Genomic DNA, 25,786 nt, shown 5'->3' with positions numbered 1-25,786 from the left:
ATTTTCCCAAGGTTACACAGGTGTTGATGCAGGGAGGAACATAGGCTAGGCTAGCCTTATTTTCTAATTGAACATTCATTTCATTAAACTCTGTTTACCTGTACCCCATGTCCCATGGTGTAGACATCTTTTGGCTAAATATATGGGATATAAATGAGACTTCATTCATAGACTTGATATTTGAATTGTGTGCTGAGCTTTCAATACATTAAATACACTAGCTTTGTTAGACAATGCGAAGTCATTTAGCTGATGGTCACAGTGGTCTTTAAAAAGAGCCCTGATCACCTCAAATATAAGTGACTTCTTAGATTTTCCATATCACTGTTTGGATAGACCTCTCTTCTTTGTACTTATCTTACTTTCCTTCATTTATAACAGTTATTTCTTCACATGCCCTTTCCCCCACTATACTGTAAATTGCTTTAGACCAGGGCCTGTCACATACACACACACACACACACGTGTGTGTGCATGTATATGTAACATATCAGATTAGAACGCTATATACCTTCCCTTTGTGATTCTGGCAAAACACACACGTGTTTGTATACATTCTATACATGTAAGAATGTAAACATGTGTGCAAACACATATATATGTATGAAATATATATTTGCATTGCTAGTATTATAAAGAGAGAATGTTAAGTGTTTTATCTTTTGAGAAGAGACATTTGAGCATTCTTAGAGAAGCAACATCAAAGATCTGTAATTTCATTCATATGGGAAATTCTTAAGGGGATCAGACTGTATCTCCTCTACACCTTAGCATTCAATCTTTGAAAGTTGATCTGGTAAAAAAAAAAATCATAGCTAGTGTGTTAATCTGTTAACGAAGCCCCTTTAAATGTAGCTAGGCTTGTCCTTATAGGTCATTGTTGGACCTCACTCAGAGCCTTTCTAGCTTGGTAAAACCTGCCAGAGATTTCATACAACTAGTGTGGTCTCTGAAAACACAGGGCTACTTCTACACCCCAACCAGTCCTTAGAGTGGACCTTGTGGCCCTAAGTTCTTAAAATGAAAAAGGGAAAACATGAGTTTCAGTTAGAGGGTTGAGCAACCAGTCTGTCTATAATGTGGACTAGTTATCTCCCATGAATAATAAGTTTAAATATCTAAGATAATGATCTAAAGTTGTTTCCCATTTTCTAAGGCTGATTTTCTTTATTATTGAAGGACACTGCTTATATATACATCTATACACATCCATACATTTATACATATATATGTATATATCCACATATTTGTATTGTGACATTGAATGTGTACAACTGTGAAGAATTCCCCTCCTTCCAACATATGCATACATACTAAGTAAGCCAGCTAAAATATGTGCAAATACGCAATGTTGTATACTCAAACCCACCAAAGCCAAGATAAAAGTTTGCAGTCATTATTAGTATTGCCCTGAACTAAAAGCAATTAACAAAACTGCAAAATGTAGATAAACTCCATAGGTCTTTTCCTAAGTAAGAGAAAGGCTTGATAGTCTCTCCCAACTGAGGGAATATCAAGGTTGGTAAGAACCTTAGCATTCCTGCTAAGTGGTCATCCAGCCTCTGTGTGATGACCTCTTGTGGGAAGGAACAAATTATCTCCCACACCAGCCTAATCCACTTTTAGGTAGTTCTAGCAGGAGGCTTTGCCTCGTTTTATTATTTTTAAAATTTTTTATTACTAAAACTTGAATATACAATAAAAAAAGAAAAAGAAACGTTATAAATTTAAATATGGAAACAAATACAATATAAGAAAAGAAAAAAAGCATGTCATGTGCACAGCAGAACATAAGGCAGGAATCAGAATACATAGCAATAAATTTCCATTTGCAGAAAGCCTATGTAATAAACATTGTTTTATATATCTTCTCTTTGCTTTCTTGTAAGTTTTCTTTTGTTCTCTGCTGTGCACTTTTTACTGTATTCTTTTTTCCTCCTTCCTTCCCCCCCCCAAGGCTATAATTAAGCATGGCTATATTTATATAGAGATATATACATACACATATACACACACATGTACATATATACATACATATATAGACATATACTTTCCCTAACAAATTCTACTGATCTTTGTTTTTATATTTATACATATCTCTTATTTACTAACTCTCCTAACTCCTCTACTTTACTTCTTCTACCTGCTATCTTGCCCTCCTATTACTTAACCTACTCCCCCAACTCTCCCCTATCCTCCCATTCCCATAAATCTAAATACCCTTCTATACCCTGCTTTGACCTATTGCCTCATCCTCCTTTCTAAAGATCCCTCCCTTATCTTCCCTCCCCCCACCCAATTCCCTTGGCATTTTATTTCTTTCTGAATTTAGAAGACTTTTATACTCTTCTAGATATGTCCTGATGAAAGCAGATTTCCAGAACTAACAGCCCTCCTCCTCCATCTAATTCCTCTGTGTCTGTTCCTCCTCTAACACCTCATCTGTATAAGATAATTAGTTTTTTTAGCTGTTCCTAAATGGTTTAGCATCCTCAGGTCTATCTCAGTCTTTCTTATGAACTACTCAATTACTAATAACAATCTTAGACATACATTTTACATTTTACATACATAAAAGGTAAACAGTCTGTGCTGAGTCCCTTGTAATTAGTTCTTGGAATGTGCCTTAGATTTCTCTTGGCTTTTGAATGTCAAATATTCTATTTAGTTTAGTTTTGTTTTGTTTTTTTGCAAAATCCTGACTGTCTGACAGTTCACTAAATGTACACTCTTTTTTCATTCAGGATCATGCCTAGCTTTGCCCAATATGATGTTTTTGGCCATAACCCCAGTTCTTTTGCTCTTCCGTATATAGTGTTCCAAGACCTGTCATCTTTTAGTTTTGTTACTGCTAGGTCTTGTGTGATTCTCATTGTGGCACTACCATATTTAAATTGTTTTTTTTCTTGTTGCTCATAATATTTTATTCTTGAGCTAGAGGGTTCAGAATTTGATTACAATATTCCTGTTGGTTTTCCTCATGTTTTTCCTCACTTGGACTCAAAATTACCTCCTTAAGGTTATGTGACTCCATGGTTTTTTTGGTACTTGGGCAGTTCATTATTATTCTCCCAATGACAAGGATGACCCTTTCCAGTTCCATGACCATCATGCCCTTCTATTTTCTCCTTTCTGTTCCTTACGGAAGACATTCCTCCCAACTCTTCTGTTTTACTGACTGTTTGCCTCTATATTCATTTTCATTTTGTGGATTCCTTGGCTTCCAAATTCACATCCCAGCTAATATTCCATCTTCTATTAAAAAAAAAAAAAGTCTTTCTGATTTTCCTTCATGTTAGCACCATTTCTCTGAGATTATCTTCAATCTATCACAATGTATCTTATAATTGTTTATATGTACTGTCCTCATGTGGGCTCCCTGAGAATAGGGACTGCTTTGTGTCTCCACCACTGGCACACAGTAGGCACTTAATAAATACTTGTTGACTTGACTTGATTCTCAGAGCTCATCTTCACAGTGGGATAGAGTTTTCTCAATTTGACCCCTAGCTTGTGGTTTTTCACTACATAGACTATTCAGAATCAGCAAAAGAACCACGAGCAAAGCCAGTACCTACTAGCCACCTTGACTCCATAGCTACACTTAGCCCTAACCTCCCCAACCTTTATCGTCTTCTGACTCGTCTTTTTCTCTGAAAACTTTCTCCACTATAATAAATTAACTCTTCATTCTAGATCTCTCCCTCTTACTTTCCTTCCATTTGCTCATTTGTTCATCAAAATCTAGGTCTCCCTCTTTACCCCTCCCCCACCAAAGATCAAGGCTTTTGGTATTCACTTCAACTCTGTCTGCCTCTCCACTCATATGTTCAGGGATAAGAAAAAAGAAAAAAAAAAGATTTGGCATCCTCTCTGCTGATCATTGCCACTTTTGGAACTTCCTTTTTCCAACATCATTGACCAACCACTTCTTCTTCTTTAATGTTCACTCTGTTGTGTACAGAAGTTTATTGGTTTCCATCTGCTTTGTTTGTTTGGTTTTTTTTGCAAGGCAATTGAGGTTAAGTGACTTGCCCAAGTCACATAGCTAATAAGTGTCATGTGTCTTAGGCTGGATTTGAACTCAGGTCCTCCTGACTCCAGAGCTGGTTCTCTAACCACTGTGCTACCTAGCTGCCCTTCCATCTGTTTTTCACTGATCACTCTTCTTTCTCCCCAGAAGGCAGTACCTAACTCACAGAAATGCTTCTCCACAATCATCCTTACTCAGTTCAAATACCCTGGCCTCCCAGTTCATCTGCCCCTTAACAAGTCTACTCCAAGTGTACACTGGAGTAGACACCACACCCATATACCCACACATGCTCACTCACACACATACACACATACATACACATGTGTATATATATATATATATGTGTGTGTGTGTGTGTGTGTGTGTGTGTGTGTGTGTGTGTGTGTGTGTATATATATATATATATATATATATATATATATATATATATATATATATATATATATATATATATTCAATTGAATTGTCCCAGCTGCTGGAATTCCTAGTTGAAGTTTTATTTTGAGGTCGGGGAAAAAGAACTGCCCTCCCTCCCAGCTCAGAGAGTGAAAGGGTGCATAAAAGGGAGGTTGAAGCCACAGGAAGGGAAGAGAAAGGGAACAAGAAGAGGGAAGAAAATAGAGGGGAATAGGAAGAGGAAAGAGAAATGGAAATGGACTGGTAAAAAGTAAAGATAAAGGCTAGACCTTAAGGTCACAGATGAAATTTTACCCCCACCTACATATACACACACCTATTAATTTTATTATATACCCCATTATTTCTGGGACCCCATTTCTATCTGTAGGCAAAATGAAAGCTATTATGTACTCCTTTTTCCTATGCCAAATATGGGCTCATTTTCTATTAGTTGATTTGAAAAACCCTCAAAAACAAAACAAAACAAAACAACCCAAAGGAAACAGATTTGAGCTCTTGAGAGATCTTTAATTTGTCTGAAGCATTGTCACAAAAGATCCTTTAAATATGATTACCCTTTCTAGTTCCTAATATGGATTTCATTTGAAAGTCGGTTGGCATGGGTACAGTGTGGGTCATGAGATTAGTAATGTCCTTTCTTATATATTGAAGAATGTGGAGAAGATCCTATCTTGAGGGTAAGAGAAGGGCCTTTGCATCTATTTAAGGGTTTGGCTTCTGTTCTCTCATAGGCTGTTCTATAGAATGACTCCTATTAAGAGAAGAAATAGGGGGTCATCTGGGTAGAATTTGCCCCCCTGCTTCATCTATAGCTGAACCTATTCTGCCCAATAGAATGAGAAAGTAGAGAAAAGGAATGAGAAATTAGGAATGAAAGTTGTTGTATTTGTCCTTCTTTCTCAAAGAGGACCATGACATCCAGATGATGACATGACTTGCAGTTGACTTTGAAAGTAGACCTTTAGGAAAAGAGTCTGTGGTTCTTCATTCTATAATAACCATAAAAAGGACTGAAGAACAAAGTCCAAAGTCATCTTTCCAGAAAGAAGAAGAGAAGGGATTTATGTGGGGGAGGGAATTGAGGAGTACATCATACTTTCATGTTTGTAGAATGAGCAGATAATTGAAAAATTAGAGATGCTATTTAGTTTCCTGGCCACATTTTTGGTATGGAAACTCCCTCCACAGACATAAATCAGCAAATTAGAAACATATAATAACTTATAAGTAGATGGTTGAAAAGGCCACTGAAACTATGCTGGGACAGAGTTGGGAGGAGAGTTAGAAACATGTATGTACATATACATTTATATGCATATATACATGAATGTTTATTCACATATATGTATGTGATCTTTCAGCAAAGATTAAGAAATTCTAGTTTATCAGTCATTCAGAGTGCTGTGTTCAAACCTATAATAAATTTCAATCAGAGGACCTGGGTTATTTAACTTCTCTGGGCCTTAATTTTATCATCTATAAAATGGATTAGATAAATTCCAAAGTTCCTTTCAGGTCAGAATTCTATGAAATTCTAGGATTAGGTAATTAATAGACAGAGGTAAATAATTTTTCTTGCATCAAAGCTTACCTTCCTCCTGAAGAAATGGTGCAAAGAATGAAAATAAGCAACAGGAACAACTTTGCCCAACTTAGGAAAAATGTTGAAGTTTATGAAGCTTGTTATCACTCTTTTCCTCTCTTAAAATAGAAAAGAGGAAGGTGTGTGGTGGTGTGAGGGGAACAGGAGTTCCCTGACTCTCACCTCTCAGGGAGTTTGCTTTTTTATCCTTCTTCCTCACCCCACCCCCCAAAAAAAGCCTGTTTGTAAATCTTTCATTTATACTAAGGTGTGAATGACTGACAATCACATATTCCACCTCCAGGATTATTTTCATTTTAGTTGACAGAAATACCTGAAACTGAAAGGATTGAATGTTAGTATTGTAAGAGAAGGCCTCAATCAGCTGGTGAGAAAAGAATTTAGGAGGAAGAGAAGCCTGGTAAGGACCTGAAATTATTCTGTACAAGTCACCACTGCCCCCCTGTTCTACATATAGGCCAGCCCTGCGCAGGTTGTTAACAGACCTTAACATTTTTAGTGCCTAGGTCTGACACGCTTGATACATCCAAACCTCATCCCTATGAGAAGAAGAATTCATTCTCATTCTGCCATGCAATCCAGCCCATTTTCAGACCTTAGATCTGTGTGGGGGTCTTTTCCCCTGCCCTCCCCTCTCTCCCTCCCTCTCTCTCCCTGCCTTTCCAGGCCTCTCTCCGTTCAGTCCTCTAGCACATCTGCTCTGTTGTGCTTAGCTGTACAGGTGCTCCTTCTTTCACTCTAGTTATTGCTTTCTGCCTTCTTTTTCTGTCATAGGCTTAGCTCGAGTGCCAGCTGAACTTTCCTCCGCAACCAAACAGACCTTGTCAATGATCATTTCCGATTTTCTTTTCCATTCTGTTGGCAGACAGACCCTGGGGCATTAGAATGTTCAGATCTGCCAAAGGCGAATAAACTAATGCAAGCAGAATGCCTCTCTGAGTCAGTGACAAGAATATGAATGGGTACAGTTAGAAGGAAACTCCCCAAGCTTTCAGTTGCCCCTTTCATTTTTGGAGGCCTCTTTTCTTCTCCTTCTTGGAGGCTGTCGCTTGTACTATTCCGGTCTATTCTTCGGACACTTCTTCCATCCTTCTCTCACCCTTTCTGCATCATGGGTGCCAATTCTTGTTGCTGGGGTAGCCAGCTGGTAGTAAGGATGAAGCTACTCTGAGGAACTGATATATGACAGACATCTTTCCAAGTCCACCTTGCCTCATCAGACAGATATGAGACTTGCACCACTGTTTCCCTGTTAGACAGAGAACACTGAGATCAGCAAAATCAGACGATCACAGTTTTAGAGGCAGATGGGACCTCAGCGACCATGTAGAAACAAACCCTTATTGCAGATGAGGAAACTCAGAGCCAGAGATGTGAAGAGTCCTTCCCAAGGTCACACAGGGAGACAGCAGAAATGAAATTTGAACCTGCTTGAATCTAAAATGAGATGTCTTTCCATTGTTCAAGGGTTTTCTAAGTACCTGTTTTTTGCAGAATGACCTGGGCTTAGCCTCAGACTACTCTTTACATTTCCATGCCCATCCCCCAAAGGTACCATGTGTCTTCTTTTCTAACATCATGTCCACAGAGTAAAAATCATACCAAATGATAGTCAATCAGAAAATGATCTCAAGGCAGGAGACCCAAAATTTTGGAAGCAAAAATCAAAAAGGAAAGAAGTAGTCTGGACTTTATCAGACTTTTTTATTCATTTGGGAAGGTTTTTCTTTGGGGATACATATACCTAAGCAGTGATGTGGCATGTCCTGGGGACAATTGGAAGATAAAGAGTTAGTTCCCAGCCACTATTTCAGCACCATTTGTCCCAGGAAGATTTACTGGCAATATTTCTTCCCTTTCCTCTCCTATCATGTGTCTATTCCTAACTTGGGAAATTTTTAGAGTTGACATATGACTGAGAAACTTGTTAGAGCCTGTTTCATAACTTTTTTCCCCCCATAATTGCTATTCTTTTCTCTGAGGTTATCATTCCCCTCTCCCAACCAGTAAGTTGCACATTAAATAAACAACCAGAGAGTGAGCGATCCCTTCTTTCCTTGGCAAGGAGAGACAGAAAGGGAGTGAATGAGAATCTGAGAAAAAAGTTAGCGGGTATTGAACCTGGAAGAATTTCATTAAAAAGCAAAACAAGAGAAAGCCTTCTGGCCCTTTATCCTATATTATCTTCTACCAAGTCAGGCCTCATCATGTTATATGTGATAGGATTACACAAGTCCTGGTCTACCTGTCCTAACCCCTTCCAAGTCAGAAATTCAAACAAGAAGCCTCTTTGAGATGAGATAATCCTCTTTCACCTAAGTTTTCAAATCCAAGTCCAGCAAAAGTTCAAAACAATGAACATGATAGAAGATGATGAAGGAACTCCAAATCCATGAGTGGGTAACTGAGGCATTCTTGTTCTTAAGCTTTTGGCTGATCTTGGGATTTTAGAAATAGAGTAGAGCCTCCTGGGGCTCCTCATATAGGTATAAGTTCTACTTTGTGTTGGGGAGACTATGTATTAGTGGTGGGCACTGTAGTTGGAGTGGGAAAAGGTCTCAGGAAGGTCTAACCTTTCAGATTTCTCACTACTACATTGTACCAATTAGAAATTCTTCTGCATTAAAACACCTGAAAATTCTCTTTTCAAGTAAGAATCCTTCATATCCTTCAGTCCTACAGCCTCAGAGCATACTAGTAATCCACAGTTTAGGCTCTGAGCAGGGCAGCAGATTGGTTTCTTCTTGGCAGGTTTCCTGAACTGAGGCATTAGAAGTTTTGATGGGGGAGATAGAGGCAATTTTGGAGTATGGGGAACTTCAGGGAAAGCAGAAATAGGTGAGAACAATGGGGAGAAATTTTGCACAGTGTATGGTGACATGAGGGTATTAAGCATTTGAAAGACAGAAGAAAAAGAATTCCAGTAGTTGGAAGAGGGGTGAGAAAAGTGAGATCAGAAGGCTGGGAGGGACCCAAGAGACCAAAGTCCACTTATTTTACAGAAGAGGAAACTGAGGTCCAAGAAATAAAGTTACTTTGTCAGGGTCACAAAGATAGTAGGAAGGCAAAGATTTGAACTCAGATCCTTTGATTATAAGTCTAGTGGTTTATTTTTGTTCTTGTTTTGTTTTCCTGTACTATCCTGTTTCTGAAGATGGAAAGGCACCAAAGTTGACTTCACCTCATTTGAAATTTTGCCAGGAACCTCTGCACACACAGGTGGGTGAAATAACTGACTGATAGGGCTGTCATCTTTTCCTTAACCCCATGTATGTGCCCAACAAAAATGAAACTATCAGAGTCCCGATGACTCAAAGACAATTCTTTCCCTTTAGCTTCTTGGACCAGTTGTAAATTAAGTTCTTGCCTTAGTGTCCATGCCCTACCCCCTGAACCAACTGTGGACTAGTATACCAATATGTAGCAGCCATAACTATCTCTTGATGGACTTCCAGATCAAGACCCTTAAGGTGTCAGTAACTCTAGGCTACCTAGAGTTTGCTGCCTATTGAGGGGTGAATATGGTAGAGTAGATGAGCAACTAAACTTGGAATTCAGGATTCAAATCAAGGTTTGAATCCCCTCTCTGAGACTCCCTAGCTTTGTGACTGTGGAGAGGTTGCTTAAATTCTCAGAATCTCAGTTCCCTCATTTGTCAAATGGGGGATAATACTTGTAGAACCTGTCTCACAAGACTGCTGAGAGACTCAATGCTTAGTAAACCTTAAAATGCAGGCTATTAATACCATCATGCCCAGTTCTGCAGTCTTGTCTGATGATTCTAATAGCTAGCTATAATAATAATAGCCAGCACTTATATATCACTTTAAGGTTTGCAAAGTACTTTTATATACATTATGTCATTCTCACAAATAATCCTGTTTGGCATGTGCCATTATTATTCCTATTTCACAGAAAAATAAATTGAGGTGGAAAGAGAGCCCTAACTGGCCCAGCATCACATGGCTAGTAAGTGTCTAAGACAGGCTTTGAATTTGGGTCTTCCTGGCTCCAAATCTGATGAATCATCTGCTCTGCCATTTAGATAGAAGTCCATTCTAGTATAGTAACTGATGATTAAGTACGAGTCCAGTCTAGATTCTTCCCATCATGTTTTAGTTTATTCAGAATTGTCCCTAATTGTGTTCTAGATCCAGATATGGACAGTCTTATTTCACTAAACACACCCTGGCTTCTTATCTACTGGCTCAGTACTAATTTGATCACTACAATGGAAATAAAAGACATATTTTAGAAAGAATACAAGGCACTGTTCCTGCTCTTGAGGAGCTAGTGATAAGAGGCAGCATAGCATAGTTGAAAGTTAGACCGGACTTGGAACTAGGAAAACCCTGAGTTCAAATTCTGCTTTTGATACATCCTAGTTGTATGATGATAGGTAAGTCACTTACTGTCTCCATCTCAGTCTTCCCACCTGTAAAATAGGATAATAATATTTACAGAAGGACAGCACAGAATAGTGATTAGAGAGATGGTCTCAGAATCAGGAAGTTCTGAATTCTAGCCATGTCTCCAACATCTATTGGCTTTGTGACCTTAGGAAAGTCATTGATTCTCTCAGGATATCATATAATGTTTATTAACTGAGTTATAGGAAAGCTCTGATCTTCATGGGTAGAAGGAGCTTACTTACCAGGAGTTTGCTACATCTATGAAGTTATAGCTTTGGACTCTAAAAAAGTGCTTACCCCACAGGGTTCATGTGAGGATCAACTTAAAAATGAATGCACAGTGCTATCACAGCACCAGTTGTTAATTTCATTGAGAAATTTTGGCTTCCATCTTAATGGACTTTTAAGTCAAAGGACTGAGAGATAGGAGGAACCTTAAGAAGTACCCAATTAAGCCCTTTTGATTTTACAGATAGAGAAATGGAAGCCCAGAAAAGGAGAATGGTTTGCCCAAGATCACATAGTTGGAAATAACAGAGGCAGATTTTGAATCTAGGCTTTTTGATTCTAGAGTTGGTGTTTTCTATATGACAGGTTGAGTCAGGAAGGGGAACATGATGAGAAACCAATGATGAAATGCCAACATAAGAGCTACAGGAGACTGGACATGTGATCATTGTGGGCTGATGCGGTTAAACACAGCTTAGACTAGCTGGTAGGATGAGTGGGATTTGGATTGCACCAATAGGAACAAAGAATATAATAATCAAAGCCAAAAGAGTCGGGGTGAGAGTGCTGTGTCTATGGGATGGTGGAGAGCCTGACCTGACTGAAGTGAATGGAGGCTTTCTTTAGGAGAATAGTGGGATCTGAAGTTGTCTGAGTAAGCTGGACTAGACTGAGTCCTAGAGAGTCAAGAAGATATAGTCTATTTAATATACTCTATGCTCTACTTAAAAGGCATCTAGGGTTTCTGATTAGCAAGGTACAAGGTGAAAGCCGTGATTCAGAGAGATTAATGTGGTGATAATATGTCAGACAGACTGAAGAGGGAAAGAGACAGCACAAAGAGATCAACAAAGAGATTGGCATGGGATTCAGGCATAAGTGATTATCATAGAGACCTGAATTGGAGTGGTGGCAAAGGGAAGGATATCACTATCCTTCAGAAACAGATTTTAAAGGGTGAGTGGAGGTTACTGGGAGCTTGACATGTCTTAGAGGAGAACAAGCAGGAACTTCACCTGCATCTAGGTCAGAGCAAGACAAAGGGCGAAATGTGCAATATTGAAATCACATTAATGACTCCATGTTGCTTTTATCCACCATTTTGTGAAATTAAACCTTAGTCATCTGCCTTTGAAGAAGTCACAAGATTATTTCCCTATGGCCCCCCCAAAACCCAACATAAACAACATCACAAAAATGCCCCTTTTCCTTTTCTCCTCAGTGTCTCCTGATTATCTTCCAATACCTTCCAGTAATACCAGAAATACCAGGAATACCTCACCTCATTGCCTCCAGATCGCCTCCTCCAATTAGAAACCACCTGTCTTAAAACTTTCATCCTGTTTTTCATTCCCTCCAAACAGTGTATTAACTGGATAAAAACCAGAGTTCAGTATTCTTGGCTACAGACAGCCCTGAACCCCGTTTGCATGCACCTTTAACTAAATCACTTGTCTGAAGGATACTTGGTTTTTATTATGCAACCATAACAAATGTGGATTAAAGAATCAGGCAGACTTTGTACATAAAGGAGTTATTAACAGAAAGGAAAAATGATGCAAGGCAAAGAGCATAGGACATGAAGTCAAAAGTTTTGGGTTCTAATCCCCACCGCATTAATTATTAGTTGTGTGACTTTAAGAAAGTTTTTTAACCTTTTTTCCTTCTCTAAAAAAGTGAAGCAGTCGTGTTGGCACCATCTCCAGCACAAAGCTATTGTGAAGATTTAGTAAACCTTAAATTGCTACAAAAATGTAAATTATTACTTTTCTCTCTCCCCAAGACATAAACATGATGGTAGTCGCTATCTAGGAGAGAACACTGCTTGAAATTTCTTGATTATTTTCCACAATGGAAATATACCATCAAGTGGATTTTGATATTCTTATAAACTGAATGTTTGTGAGTATCATCATTATGAAGATGCTCCCAGTTATTGAATTTTGATGCTGACACGGATTCCCAGAGCACTCAGTGTTATATCAGCACAGGAGACAGGTGGCCAGTATAATTAGTGATTATTATGTCCCCACTGCCACACTATGAATATTTGAAGGACTCTCCTGAGAACTGATATTTTGAGACCCTTGGAGAGCTCTCTGCCTCATAAATAAACTCTCTCTAATTTAAATCGTTTGATGAGAATACATTTTCCCTAAAAGAACCTATCTTTTCTCTTTGGGAGGAGGGGCATGCAATATGGTATATGAAATGAAGGTTAGATTTGGAGTCAGAGGGCATGAGCCCAAATCTAGTCCTTGTCATTTACTACCTGTGTAATCTTAGTTAACTCATTTAATGTCTTTTGATGAAGGGTAAACTATGCCCTCTGACACTATTCCCAGATCTCAAGAAACCCACAGGATTGCCAGAAGATCTGTTTCTACTGTTAGTTTCCCATACCGAAGCTCATTGGAAAGATAATGCATAAAGCTATTTGTTTTTAATGTAGCACTTATTACTAAGTGAGCCAGTATTTCATGCGATTTCCAGTTACCTTGATTCTCCTTGGAGAATTTTATATCATTACTGCATTGTCATGAACATTGGGAGGGTGTAGTATATGTTGCTTTTTTAAAATTAAAACTATGTAAGCACAATAAAGTGGATGCTAAACCATCAAAAAATAAAAAAAAGAAGAATCTCTAGCTCCACTAAAGCTGTAAGTTAATTGTCCATTTGCAGTATCTATTCAGGATGTAAGTGTATCGATTACCTAACTCAATAGACCATCAATCCAATTTTTTGTCAATATCTGGGAAAGAGGTAGTTTCAACCCATTTGGTGTTTTCTAGAGAATAGATTGGGATTTGCATTATTGGAAGCATGAAATATGCCCATATGGATGAGTTCACATATTCATTTGCATATTACAGAATATTCCATTATATTATAAAAACTCTATTTGCTTAGCCAGCCCCCAGTAATTGGTCATGCCAGTTGTTTCTGGTTTGGGGATTTTTTTGTTGATTGGTTTTTGCTTTTACAAAAAAATATTTTGTACAGGTAGCTGTTCTAAATTTAATAACATTTTGAGGATGTTATTACAATTTGTTTTCTATTTATTTGGTGTATGTGTATTCATGCAAATGCTGTTTCCTTGATAGAATATAAGTTCCCTAAGGACTGAGACAACTTTGTTTTTGTCGTTATATCCATAGATGCCTAGAACAGTGCCTGACACATCCTATGTCATAGTAAGGACTTAATAAATACTGCTTTGTGGGTTCATTGATGCCTGAGTATATTCATTTTTAGGTCAATAGCTTGAGTGGTCATAGAACTCACTGAGCAGGCTCAATCTGGAGCTTGATGTAATCAGTACATTATCATAAGCAGACAAAAACACCAGGAAAATTATAAGTGATGCTTCCTCTTGGACTGTAAATGCCACATCCTCTATACCTGCAGTAAGCACCTTTAGTACTATGTTTGGTAAACATCCCTCCCTGTTTTATATCTTTCTTAATATTAATAATTTAAAGGGACATTAAGCAAAGTGATCTTTGTTGCTGCATCTTTCAAAGAACTTTTTATGGTCTTAGCATGTACATGGGAGCAATGTTCTTGGGAGGAGAGCCTTTAAAGTAGCATTTTGCATTATGCATTTAGGAAAGCACATTAGAATCAACACTATTTTATAATCAACTAAACAATAAGAGAAGCTTGTATTCTCTGTACCCTTCAGGTGATTTTTAAGGCTCCTTTTCACCCATATTTGTATTATTTAAGGTTTCTATTAGTTCTCTCATCACATCTTTCAAAAGGGACTCAACAATATCTCAGTGAATGAATACTAAATGTACTTCCACTTCTTTCTCCTTGCTGGTAGTATTGACATCCTGGTAGAACCATTCTCTCTGCATTAGGGATGCCCTTTTAGGAAGAAGCCTGGGCATAATTCACTTCACTGTCAGGATTCTGCTTGCTCCAAGTCTACTGCATTATTCCCATCTGGTACCCTTCCTTACCCACCCTCACTTTCTAGTTCATTTTTATGTGTTGTTTCTTCTCATTAGGATATAAGTTGCTTGAGAACTGTCTTACTTGCTTATATTTGTACAGTGCCTGGCACATTTTAAGTGCTTAATAAATTCTCTCTTTCCCTCTGTCTCTGTCTCTGTCTGTCTGTCTCTCTTCCCCCTATTTTTGATATATCTGAAATGATTCAACCTCAACTCTTTAAAAGATAATTTTCAGAAATTAATAGCAAGATGACAATATAAAATTACACAGGAAAAGTATTTTTTGCTGACATAGGTAGTTCATGGAGCTATTACAGCTATTTGCTTTTACCCTTTGTAATATATATCTTTTAAAAATCAAGGTTTATTTGTGAGTTCCCTGTGCATCCATGTCAGTTTCTTCAGATAGCTTCCATTTGACTTTCTCACCAGGATTTAAAAAAAATTTAAAACATTTTATTTTCCCCCCAATTACATGTGAAAACAATTTTAACATTTTTTTTTTCAAATTTTGAGTTCCAATTTTTTTCCTTTCCTCCCTTCTTTCTCTCCCTGTCTTATCACCCATCGAGAAGACAAGTATTACACTACACATGCAGTAATGCAAAACATATTTCCATGTAATTCATGCTGTGAAAGAAATCACAGACAAAAAATAAAATAAAGAGAAGGTATCCTTGATCTGCACTCAAGCCCTACCAGTTCTTTTTCTGGAGATGAATAGCTCCTTTCATCATAAGTCCTTCAGTATTGTCTTGGATCATTGATTGCTAAGAATAGATAAGTCGCTCACAGTTGCTCATTGTATAATATAGCTGATACTGTGTACAGTGTTCTCCTGGTTCTGTTCATTTCAGTTCAGGTAAGACGTTCCAGGTTTTTCTGAGAGTATCCAACTCATTATTTCATATACATAATAGTATTCCATCACAATCATACCATGACCTATTCAGTCATTCCCCAATTGATGGACATCCCCTCAATTTCCAGTTCTCTGCCACCACTAAAAGAGCTGCCATAAATAATGTACATTTTTTTTTTGTCTCTTTGGGATACAGATCTAGTAGTGGTATTGCTGGGTCAGAGGGTATGCACTGTATTATAGCCCTTTGGGAAGTTCCAAATTGTTCTTCAGAATGGTTGAATCAGTATATGATTTCACAACAATACATTAGTGTTTTAATTTTTCCCTATCCTCTCCAACATTTGACATTTTTCTTTTCTGTCATATTAGCCAATCTGACAGGTATGGGGTAGTAGCTAAATTGTTTTAATTTGTATTTTTCTAATCAATAGTTATTTCGAGCATTTTTTCATATGACTATAGATAACTTTGATTATTTTGTCTGAAAACTGCCTATTCATATCCTTTGACCATTTATCAATTGAGGAATGGCTCTTGTTTTTATAAATTTAACTTACTTTTCTATATATTTTTGAAATGAGGTCTTTATCAAAGAAACTTACCTGTAAATTTTTTTTACAGTAATGATTACTAACTATATTTCCCTCCATTCTATTTTCCCCATTTATCCTACTCTCTCTCTCACTCACCCCTTCTGTCTTTGTCTGTCTGTCTGTCTCTCTCTCTTTCTCTCTCCTTTTACCCTATCCATTCTCAAAAGTGCTTTGCTTCTGACTTTTAATGGTCTTCCCTAAATCTGTCCTCTCTTCTATCAGCCCTCCTCCTTTCTCTTATCTCATTCCCCTCCTACTTTCTTGCATGGTAAGATAAATTTCTATACCCAATTGACTGTGTATGTTATTCCCTCTTTGAGCCAATTCCAATGGGAATTGGCCCCCCATGCCTGCCATTTCCCCCATCTTCTCTTGACTGTAAAATCTCTTTCAGGTCTCTTATGTCAGATAATTTACTCCATTCTATCTCTTCCTTTCCCCTTCTCCCAGTGCATTCTTCTTTCTCACTCCTTAATTTTATGTATTTTTTTAAGGTAATGATTCCATCATATTCATCTCACACTTGTGACCTTTGTCTGTGTATACTCCTAACTGCCTTAATAATTAAAAAAAAATTTTAGGAGTTACAAGTATCATTTTTCCATATAGGAATGTAAATAGTTTAACCTAATTGAATGTCATATGATTTCTCTTTCCTGTTTAATTTTTTATATTTCTTTTGATTCTTGTATTTTAAAGTCATATTTTCTCTGAGTAGAAAATATAGCTGTGGTCTTTTTATCAGGAATAGTTGAAAGTCCTTAATTCCACTGAATATCCAGTGACTCTTGGTTATAATCCTAGTTCAGTTTTTTTTTCGCAATGAGATATTTCACATTTTCTTCTATTTTTAAATTCTTTTGATTTTGTTTTATTTTTTCTTGATGTCTCACAAAATCATTAGTTTCCACTTGCTCTACTCAAAAAATTTAAGGAATTATTTTCTTCAATCAGTTTTTGTATCTCCTTTTCCATTTGGCCAATTCTGTTTTGTAAAGAGTTCTTCTCTTCATTGAATTTTTTTATGTCTTCCCATTTGACCCATTCTATTTTTCAAAGCATTCTTCTTCTTTGGATTTCTCTGTCTATGGATTTTTGTGCTTTTTTTTTTTTTTAATCATCTGGTGTATTCTGTTTTTTAAGGTGTAGTTTTCTTCAGTATTTTTTTCCTCCTTTACCAAGAAATTGACTCTTTCTTCATGATTTTCATGTATCACTCTCATTTCTCTTCTCAGTTTTTCCTCTACCACTTTTACTTGATTTTTAAAATCCTTTTTGAGCTCTTCCATGGCCTAGGATTAATTCAAATTTTTCTTTGAGACTTTGGACATAGGAGCTTTGACTTTGTTGTCTTCTTCTGAGTTTGTGTTTTGAGCTTCCTTGTTACCATAGTAACTTTGTAGTCGAGATCTTTTTCTGCTCTTTGCTCATTTACCAGCCTATTTCTTTACTTTTCTTTACTTTTAATTCTATGTTAGAGTGGTGCTCTACTTCCAGAATGGAGAGGTCATTGTCCCAAGCTTCAGGTTTTTTTGTGCAGCTGTTTTCAGAAGTAATTCTGGGGACATCTAAGTTTTCAGTTCTTCTAAAGCTGTATGATCTAGGAAGAGATATATTTATTACTCTCCTGTACTGTGCACTGGTCTGTGAGTGACCACAACCACTCTTTCACTCTTTCACTATGATCAGGGTCCCGCTCCACTGCTGGCATAAGCAAGCTCTGGTGTGCCCTGGGACTGAGACCCAGGAATTCAACTCAGATCCAAGTATGGACGATGTAACAGAGTTCTGATGCCAGCAGCCATGTAATCTCTTTCTGATTAGTTGTCCAACTCCTTTACCATCTATGGGTTGTGAGGTCTGGAAACTGCCACTGTTGCCACTGATGTGGTCATCTCCAAGGCTTGCTTCCAGTTTGCTGGGGCCCAGTCTATGCTGGCCCAGTCTGCAATGGACTGTGCTCCTCTCTCGCCCTGGTGCAATAGGTCTTTCTTGCTGACCTTCTAAGTTGTCCTGGACTGGAAAATTGTTTCTTTTCATCCTTTTTTTGGATTCTGACACTATAGAATTTTATTTGAAGGTGTTTGGAAGAATTTTGGGGAGAGCTCAGATGAGTCCCTGCCTTTTTTCTACCATCTTGTCTCTCCCTCCCGCCCCTCCTCCCCAGGATTTTATATACTTTGGTAGTTCAGAATTTTTTTCTTTAGAGCTTCATATCCCCACTGGACAGATTTCTCCTTTAGAATTTTAGTCCATGGAATAGTATCCTTCTAATTCTTCTTTTGACTCTTCCCAAGCACAGTTTAGAGTGCATTTCAGAATAAGCTCAGGTTTCCTTTTCTTCTCTATCACAAAATCCAAGAGAGAGAGAGACAGAGAGAGAGACAAAGAGACAGAGAGAGAGACAGAGACAGAGACAGAGACAGAGACAGAGAGACAGAGAGAGTGCACCACCTTCCCATGGTTGCTATAATTCCCATTCAAGGAGCTAGTCTTTCCTTGTTAGTAAAGGGTTTTCCTGTTATTGATTCTCTTAGCCTTTGAAGGATGAAATAATAATTAAGTCAAATAAGGAAATCATCACCTTCAGTATCCCTGGTGTCTTATCTACTTTCCCTAGTTATACTTTGGTGCTTTGGCTGGGAGAGAGAGGAGGGAAGACACTGTTGGAGACTGGGTCTCTCCATCTTGCACAGTCTGAAAAGGTAGTGGACACCTCCCAGCTCTTATCCCACTGCTGATTAGCATGGAAGCTTTGACTTGCTCTGTGTCTGACATGGGCCAACTTGCCCCATCTTGTAGCTCCTTGCTGCTGAGAATTCACCATAGTGGTGCTCGATTTAGTATGAATATCAGATTAGCTTTAGCTTGACCACAGTTCAGAACTCTCATACTCAAGCAATCCACCAGCTTCTCCCTCTTCCTAATATCAAGGATTACAAGCATGTGCCACCATGCACCTGGTCACACTTTGGAGAAATCACTTCCAGACTCATTGTGAGGAGTCCTATGTTGCCCTGATTTGGAAGGATCTGTTGCTATCTAGGCATCTAGTTTTGGGGTAGTGGCTGCTTCCCTAGCAGTCTTCCCTGTTCTCTCTCTCTCTCTCTCTCTCTCTCTCTCTCTTTCTTCTCTCTCTCTCTCTATCTCTCTTCTCTCTCTCTCTCTCTCTTCTCTCTCTCTCTCTCTCTTCTCTCTCTCTCTCTCTTCTCTCTCTCTCTCTTCTCTCTCTCTCATCTCTCTCTCTTCTCTCTCTCTCTCTCTTCTCTCTCTCTCTCTCTTCTCTCTCTCTCCTCTCTCTTCTCTCTCTCTCTCTCTCTCTCTTCTCTCTCTCTCTCTCTCTCTCTCTCTCTCTCTCTCTGTCTCTCTCTCTCTCTCTGTCTCTCTCTCTCTCTCTCTCTCTCTCTCCTCTCTCTCTCTCTCTCTCTCTCTCTCTCTCTCTCTCTCCTGTTGTTTGTCTCTAGCTAAATCATATGACCTTCCCTTAAGGGGTCCATTGTTTTTAGCATTAACTGGTTTATCTAATTCCTTTGCAAAAGTTCTTTAATTCCTAGCCACAAACCCTCACATGCCACAGTCCATGAGACAATCTCTGCTCCTTAAAGATGACAAATCTATCTTCTCTTGGCTTATGGTATTGCCAGAGTAAAGGCACAGATCTTCCTCCCTCTTTTATGAATTCTGTGAGAAGCAATCCTTTAGTAATTTTTAACAACCCACTAGGTTACCCATGCAGAACTGGAGGGGACTGAACCACAATTGGGAAGAGAGTGGATTGCTGCTCCTTATTCTTTTGAAATTCATATCACTGTAACAATGGGAAAGAAAAGAGGAAAACCATGTAAGTACTGGTGAGGTGACATGGAATTGCCAAGATATTTCTCTTTTTAGAGTACAAGAGAAGATGATTATAAGCTCCTAAATGGTATTCTCCCATGGAAAACCTGGAGCTTTGGAAATAATAACTTTTTAAAAAAAGACTTGAGGAAAAGGAGACACTCCAAAAATGAAGGTACTCTCAAGGTAAATTCTAAGCCACAAAACCCTCAGTTGAGACAGAGACTCCTGAGTGTACTTTATTTTATGGGACACTTCAAAAAGCCAGTCCCCTGAGGAAAGGAATGTGTACCATCTACAGGAGTATGAAGAGAATTACATGTAGAGAAACAAAAATTGTAATGCAAAGGAAGGATGGGGAAGTTGTTTAGTCATGTCCTATTCTTTGTGACCTCTATTTGGGGTTTTCTTGCAAAGACACTGGAGTGGTTTATCATTTCCTTCTCTAGTAAATTAAGGCAAACAGAAGTCACTTGCTAGTGAGTGTTTGAGGCCAGATTTGAACTCAGGTCACCTAGATACCCTGGCTAAAGTAGCCCAAGATAAATGTCTTCCGTTTGCTAGGAGTTGAGGAGAGATCCCAGATGTACACTTGTTGTGCCACACAGGAAACTGAGAGTTATCATGCAGAGGTAGAATTCTAGATACCCTGCCTAAAGTTCTTCCTTTGAAGAACTAGAAGTAACTAAGACTAAGGGTGATTGGCTAGCATCATGTGCAACTGCAAATATCAAAACTGAAGCTTAGATACTTTGGCCCCATAAGAGATGTGACTCATTGGAAAAGACTCTGATGTTGGGAAATGTTGAAGGCAAAAGGAAAAGGGGATTGCAGGGGATGAGAAGAATAAATTTAACTCCATCAAGTCTCATTTGTCTACCATAACTTATAAATAAACCTATTCATATTTTGAATAAATCAGGAAGCTTGTAAGCTTATGTGACTGTATAGAGGAAGAAGGGTCAGGTAGGAAAGTTCTAAGGTCACTTAGGTAGGAGCAACAAACAAGAGAAGTTATGTCAATCTTATGAGTAGGGAGTCTCTGTATTAAATTATTTATTTTTCTGGGAAATTACTCTATCTTAAATATATGTCCATACCAAAATAACAATTCTGGAATAAGTTTTTTACCTTTCCCATAATGTACACAGAGAGGTCAATTTCAGATCACCAATCTTTCTCTCCTCCATTGATTTTTGACGCAGTTGGACACAAAACCCCCCCAGCATTTTGGAGTATGGAAGGGTACAAGGATGTTTAAATTTAGTAATGTGTGGCTCTACTGTAACATTTTAACAGATACCAGAAGGATAAAATTCAGAAGGCAGGACCTCTGTATGATGTTTTATTTGAATGCAAGAGCTAATTAAACAGATGAAATTTTGGGCATGATTTAGGTTTATTATTGTTTCTATGTACTTTCCTCATACAGAGAGTGTGTCAGATATAAATTATGATATTAAATGAAGACTGGCACTGGCATTGACTTTCTTTACTTGAGGAGCCAAATTAAAGTTTATACTGTTTTCTCCCAAAGCCAAGAAAAATGTAGGTTGTGCCAAAAATTTCCTTCATGAATTCAGTATGTTGGGCCTGAACTGGGCTAATGGAGGCTGAGAATCTCCCAGAGGCATTGTTCTCAAACCTGCAGAACGATTATCTTCTGCAGAGGCATGCTTCAGCAGCAATGAGAGCCTGATGAAGTTCAGAGTAAAAGAAAGGAGACCTAGAAGGATGGTCTCTGACTTCTCCAAAATACCCTATTAATCAGGCATTTCTAAATGGGGCAAATTTTGACAGGAGAGCCTAGGACTGAAGGAAAGGAGACTGGGGTCCAGGTCCTGCTTTTAAATCATCTGCCTGTGTGATCTTGGGGTGTAGATACCATCTCTCTGAGCTTTGCTTTCCTCATCTGTAAAATGAGAGGGTCAAGGGGGTAAGGGGGAGGGTAGACTAGATTATATCCAAAGTACCCTCTATATCTTAAAATGTTTTTCCTTCATTAAATGTTGACAAAAATTTTTAACATTCATTTAAAAAAATTTTGAATTCCAAATTCTCTCCCTTCCCCCCCACCTCCCTCCTTGAGAAGGCAAGCAATTTGGAATATATTATGTGTGCAGTCACGTAAAACAGTTCTATACTAGTCATGTTGAAGAAGAAAACACAAAAAATTAAACTGAGAATAAAAAATAAAGTAAAAAGTATGCTTTAGTCTGCATTCAGATTTCAACAGTTTTTTCTCTGGAAATGGACAACATTTTTCACTGTATGTCCTTCAGAATTGTCTTGTATCCTCTACATCTTAAAAAAAAATTATGAAACAGTGGTTCTTTAATGCCTTTAGTGACTAGAGACATGTTTCTTAGGAGGAGACAGAGAAAGGGAAAGTAAGACAAAATTGTTATTAAATTAAATTCAGCAATCCAAATTTGAACTGGACTCCTATAATTGGCTCTCTCTCTCAGTCCTCACTGGTACTGGTTGGTGACAATAAATTGACAGAGTGACTATCTACTTCTCTGAGGACTGTTACTTTCACTCATGAGTCTTTATGCAATGTACTTCCCTGAAACTGATTAACCAGCTGAGCTTTTACAAGAGGATATTCACTAAGAAGGTAGAGGAAAGAGAAAAGTACAAAAACATTCTTCCCAAGTGGGAGGCACACTCTTCCTTCATATACTCAGTCCTTAAGGAGAATGGGCACAAATTTAGAGAAAAAAGTATAAAAATACAAATGTAGCAAATAGGCAAGGACAAGGGGTGTCTTATAACTCCTGACCTGAAAAGTCCTTTTCTCCTCCCCCATCCCCACTATCTCCCCACATCTTACATACTCCCTGACAAGTTTAGTTCTGGGTGTACCACTGCTGACTGATGTCAGTGCCTTGCTTTCCTGGTCTAGTTCCTTGCAGAATGTGGTGTCTTGGCTGCAGTGCTGGGACAGGTACTCGGGGATGCCCTAGTTCCTTAGCAAATTTGGCTACTGCTACTACCAGAGAGCTCCTGTCTCCGTTTTCTAAACCTCTCTGAAGCTTATTCTGACCTTTTAAAGTCCCATTTTAAAGACTGTAACCTGATTCATTATGTCTCTGAATATCCACTCACCTAAGATCAGGAAAGAATAAATGCAAAGGAATGGAGGGAAGGCACCTGTGTCCCCAGACACATAACTCCCCCATTTGGCAGCTTGAGGTAGTTCTCCTCACTAGATTTTTGTCCGAGAAAAGAGCAAGGCATCATTGGCTGGAATCTTTCACATGCACACTGAGTTTCCTTTCAGCCTACTTCTAGTCATTAGTCCTTCCAATACCTGAGCCATGTAGAAGTCACATCATCATACAATCACTCATGGCCCTCAGTCACACGTGACTGGAAACTGACTCCCTAAACTTCTGAGCATCTCACTGGATGAAGGCGGAGAATTTTCAGCATCTTTCATATGACCCTCCAGGAATGACCAATTCTCCACATCCTTTAAAAGTTAGGCTGGTCTTCCACCCTCTACTATTGACTTCCTTGGGGACAGTAGGCAAGACAAGACATCGTTGGTCCTGAATTTCTTCATCTGCAGTATTTCAGGGTCAGTGTAGCTCAGGAGTTTAATTTGGGGTTTGTGGATTTGTTTTCAATAATATTTTGATGACTATATTTCAGTGTAACTGCTTTACCTTTACAAGCCTATGCATTTTATTTTATGTATTTAAAGACATTATTCTAAGACAGAGTCCACTGGCTTCGCCAGACTCCCCCAGGAGAATCCCTGGATTAGAGGAACTCTCAGCTCTCTTCTGTCTTTCAATCTATGATTCTAAGTGTCAAGCAGGAATATGACGTTTCTAGAAAGAACTAAGGAGAGGGAGATAAAAGTAGGTGATGGAGAACTGAAAATGCAATCAAACAATTAGAAGATATTCAAAAGAGCTGGAGTCTCTGAAGGAGGTGAGGGGGCACACCATAAAGCTGAAGCCCTAAGCAGCTTGTGCCCAGAAAATAACCCAGGAGCCTTGCTGAGGAGTCTTAGCCACTGTTCCTTGGCTACGGGCCCACTTCAGTAACTATCTTTGGCACACCCAGGCTGTCAAATGGAGAGGTGACTCCCTTGGCCTGCTGGCGTACTGAGTGCAGGGTGTCTTGTACACAAAGGCTGAGGCCTGATATGGCCTGGCCTTGCCTGCCTTCCAGGGGAAAGAGCAGGGCTACAGCTGACTCCTGCCTCCCTTGGTCAAACCCTACTAAGGGAACATAGCTGATCGGCCAGTGCTAAAATGCTAGACGAGAGCTGAGAGCCAGAAGGTGGGAGGATAGAGGCAAGTGGCCAGAGATCCAAGCCCATGAGCACTGGTGAAAACTGATACTGGCTTTCTCACATGCAAGGCTTTAGGTTGTACCATTCAAGATTGTGCGTGCATGTGTGTGTGTGTGTGTGTGTGCATATGTGTTTGTGTGTCTGTGTGTTTGTTATGTGTACAGTTCCCATGACCATGAGGATATTTGCCAAGCAGGCTCACGGTAACTCATGGGAATAGAATTTAGCTTCTGAATTCTTTCATGAGTCTTTCCCTTTCTTAACCCTCAGGGTCTGGATAAGCAGAACTATACCATACCTTCACAGTAATCCTTTGTGATCCAAGGCCAGACCACATAGAGATTTGCTAGTATCCTGACTGGTGATTTCCATTCCCTAGCAACCCTTCTGCTCCTGGGCCTTGCCCATATCCTGGTTTATTTTGCCTTTCTTAGATAACTCTGAGCAAATATTTTTACCCTCTGCTTTGTATAATGAACTCTAATGGGGATGGGGCATTGGCGAGTGAAGAAAGAAGATAAGTGAGCTCATCAAGCTTCTTGGATTCTTACTGGTCATAGTTGAAGTCAATCAAACAATCAATCCATAAGCATTTGTTAAATGTTTAGTATGTTTCAAATACCAAGGATATAAGGACATCCCTGAAATAGTCCCTGCCTTCCAGGAATTTACCCTGTAACAGAGGAGATAGTATGTATGGAAATAAGTACATACAAAATACATGCACAATATAATAAGTATATACAAATAGAAAAGCAAGGCATTTTGGAAGGGAGGGTGCTAGTAGTTGGGGGGTGGAGAATCAGAAGACTTCACAGAGAAGGAAGCTACTTCTAGATCTTAAAAAAAAAAAAAAAACCTTAAGATTCCAAAAATCTGAGGAGGAAGCATATTCTAGCAAGGTTGTAGAGAAAGAGTGATGTCGGTCTATGTAAAGTCACAGAGATAGGAGATAGAGTATAGTATGTTTGGAATAGCAAATAGGCCTGGATGGCTGGATCATAGAATGTGTGGAGAGAATAATGTTTAAGATGAATGGAATATTTGGTTTTTTTCCTCATTAAAAAAGACTCAAATATAAAAGCAAGGATAGATACTTAAAACTCTTGTCTTTCCTTATCCCCTGTAATTCAACGGTTTGGCCCTCATCTGAAGTAGCAATAGGAATTTAATATACATACATAAATTATGTATGCATATATATGCACATATATACATATATATACACATTATAAGTATATATTTAAAAATACATACCAAATAAAATGTGAGACAATTTAGGAGAGGAGACATCATCAGTTGGAAGCAGCATTTGGGCTTAAATTAAGAATCTAGTAGGCAGAATTGGGAAGCAAGTATACTGAAGGCATGAATTAGAGTTGTACCAAGTCACAGAGGTGAGAGAAGAAGTGAATCTAGCTGGTGTGAAGATTACTAGATCAAAACCAGGCAGCAATAGGAAGGAAAGTTTTTCAAAGATACACACCTTGATTGAGAATATTTTCTGGCTACCCC

At 38.6% G+C, this 25,786-nt stretch overlaps 1 long non-coding RNA gene across 1 annotated transcript in view; it reads left to right on the top strand.

Annotated features, from left to right (window-relative positions):
* Positions 1–25,786, top strand: part of LOC140497342 (uncharacterized) — a 180,438-nt gene that overhangs the window by 66,915 nt on the left and 87,737 nt on the right. Inside the window, exon 2 of the long non-coding RNA XR_011964626.1 lies at positions 9,214–9,278. This is a non-coding gene — a long non-coding RNA (uncharacterized lncRNA). The remainder of the gene's footprint in view (positions 1–9,213; positions 9,279–25,786) is intronic.

This window comes from Notamacropus eugenii, chromosome 3 (assembly GCF_028372415.1).
Source record: "Notamacropus eugenii isolate mMacEug1 chromosome 3, mMacEug1.pri_v2, whole genome shotgun sequence".
NCBI classification, from domain to species: Eukaryota; Metazoa; Chordata; class Mammalia; order Diprotodontia; family Macropodidae; genus Notamacropus; species Notamacropus eugenii.
Note: the sequence above shows the minus strand (reverse complement) of the source record. Positions and strands in the feature narration are given on the sequence as shown.